This window comes from Suricata suricatta, chromosome 12, assembly GCF_006229205.1.
Source record: "Suricata suricatta isolate VVHF042 chromosome 12, meerkat_22Aug2017_6uvM2_HiC, whole genome shotgun sequence".
NCBI classification, from domain to species: domain Eukaryota; kingdom Metazoa; phylum Chordata; class Mammalia; order Carnivora; family Herpestidae; genus Suricata; species Suricata suricatta.
Genome location: NC_043711.1, coordinates 102,769,581 through 102,772,157, shown reverse-complemented (window position 1 = coordinate 102,772,157; position 2,577 = coordinate 102,769,581).

Sequence of the window (2,577 nt, the reverse complement as noted above, 5' to 3'; positions counted from 1 at the left end):
AGCCGTTTCCTGCTATACAGAAGCTGGTGAACGCCACGTGCTAAGCATTTTGCATTTGCCATCTCTAGTCCTCGGAAAAGCAAAGGAAGTGGGTTCATTTTCACTGTTGATTTTTAAATAATTTCAGACTTACAGGAGAGTTATAAAAGTAGTCTAGAGGGTTCCTGTCAAACCCTCACCCAGTTTCCCCGTGTGTTAACACGGAAGTGTTTTCGATGGTCTGTGGAAGAGAAAGCCGGGGCCCAGAGAGGTTAAGGGCCCTGCACGAGGCCACACAGCAGTGGCGGGACCGGCCCCCGGGTCTGGGTTTAGCCTTGCCTGTGACACCCCAGCCGACTGTAAAGACTGACACAGGAACTGGCACTTTCCGTGCACCCACAGAGTCGGGAGCAAGGCTGGGGTCCCTGCAGAAGGTGGCATCTGTGCCTGAGAACCAGAATGAAGTCAGAACCTAACAAAGCCTAAGGGGGCTTGGCCTTACTCCCAGGAGACATGAAGTCTTGGAGGGAGGCTGAGAAAACGGGAGGCTCTGAGCGCTGGGCCAACTGGCAGCCCAGCCTCACCCCTGCCCGCTGCTCTCCCCCATGCCCGCTCCGAGCTTTCCCTGGTTCTGTGGGTCCGCTTCCAGCCCTCCTTCCCGCCTGGACCCAGCAACAAGCAGCACATCCGGTCGGATTGTGTCCACCTCTGCCAGCAGCGTGCGGTCAGTCAGCACCTGGAGAAGTGAGCTGTCGCAAAAGACAAAAGTTTCCCTTTTGCCAAACCTGACAGCCACTCTTTCAGCAAACACCATATTCTGATTTTCTGGCAAACGGAGCTGCTGCTGGTTTAATACATAGACCAACAGGTCAAAGATCAACCCCGTTTGTTCAACACATACAGACGCCAGACTGTGCACTAGGTGCTCAGCGCTGACCCTGAGTCCTGCCCAACCCTGGTGTTGTTATGGCCTCCGGAGAAACAGCTTTTAAATTTTGAAATAATGATAGGGTCACAGGAAATAGCAAAAATAGTACAGAGAGGCCGCATGTACTGTTCGCCAAGCTGTCCCCACACGGTGACATCTCATGGGGACACTGGTTCAAGCCACAGCCCTTACCGGGGCGGGCACCAGTTTTGCACATTCCACCTGTTCGCGTGTTTGTGCATGTGCGTGTGCAGTGTGGATGCATGTGTGTGGTGTGTACGTGTGATGCATGTGTGTATGTGTGTGGTGTGCACCTACGTGTGGGTGGTACATGCACGCATGTGTGGTGTGTGTATGTGTGCATGTGTGTGTGCATGTATGCACGACAGGCACACGTGTGGTGTGCATATGCATGTTTGTATGTGTGTATGTGTGATCACTGTCACTCTCACCTGTATCATAGATGAAGGGAGCACACGGGGGGGGGGGGCGCGAGGGCCTGGCCCGATGAGGCACAGCTCGTCCGGGGCTGAGCCAGGAGCAGCAGAACCGGATTCCCAAACAGCGTCCCTCCCCCCACCCCGTGAGGCTTCCCGGTGCTCCGCCCCCCCCCCCAACCTAACTGACGAGGGCAGACTTGACTTGGGCGGGGGGATTCGGCCCCTCAGAAACGACCCCCCAGCGCGCAGTAGCGGAGCCTCCTTGCTGACTCATCTCTGCAGCTGAGGCACGGAGGGCAGAGCTGGGCAAAACAGCCCGGCACAGAGTCTCTGCCCGCCCTTACGTGGCCCCGCATGCGACAGGACAGGTGGGAAGTCCCCGGGTGTCTCTAGTCCGGTCATGTGGACGGAAGCACGCGGCTGCCTGACCCAGGACAGCGGGGGGCGGGGCGGGGGGAGCACTGGCCGGCCCTCGGACGCCCACCTCCCTACAACACACAGAAGGGAACATGGTCGTTCACGTCTTAGGACTTGAGGTTAATAACAGATCGCAAAACTAATGCCCACGAGGGACTTGACTTTGTTCGTGGAGCTGTTAGGAATGGGAAAGGCCATTGAGCTACAATAAATAAATAATAATAATAATAATAACAACAATAATGCTTGTTTTGTGCTTGGGAGATAAAGACTTTTTGGAGAGGGGGGCTGGGAGGTACGCTAATGGCTCTGGGGAGGGAGCCCGAAATCCTTCCCTTCCCTCTGCGGGGGCTTCGTGAGTGGAAAAGTACTGCAAGTTAAATTAAAAAAAAAATCAATAGCGTTTCAGGTGATTGTGAATTAGGGGTTATTTGTTGAGGCTTAAAGGGATTAAGGTTAGAGCCTGAAGATGATCAATGGGTAATTACCGCCCCAGCGAGGGTGGGGGCCCGCCTTCCGCGGCCTCGGGGGCGGAAAGCCGCTGGCGGCTCGGATCACACCCCGGGCGATCAGTGTGTCCGAGCAGGTCAAACCGGGGAACCATGGCTCAAGTGCATTAGGAGAGCAGTTGGCCAGGTCATCCGCCCCGGAAGACCCCCGCCTTTGCCCTCTCTGCTTAGCACCCTGGAGATGCCCCCCCCCCCCCCCAGCGAGGAAGTGAGACTCCGTTCCGTTCCGATCTGAGCAGACAAAGAGGGAGGTGCGGACCTGGAGCTGCCTCCACACCAATCAATCCTGGGGGTGTAATAACTA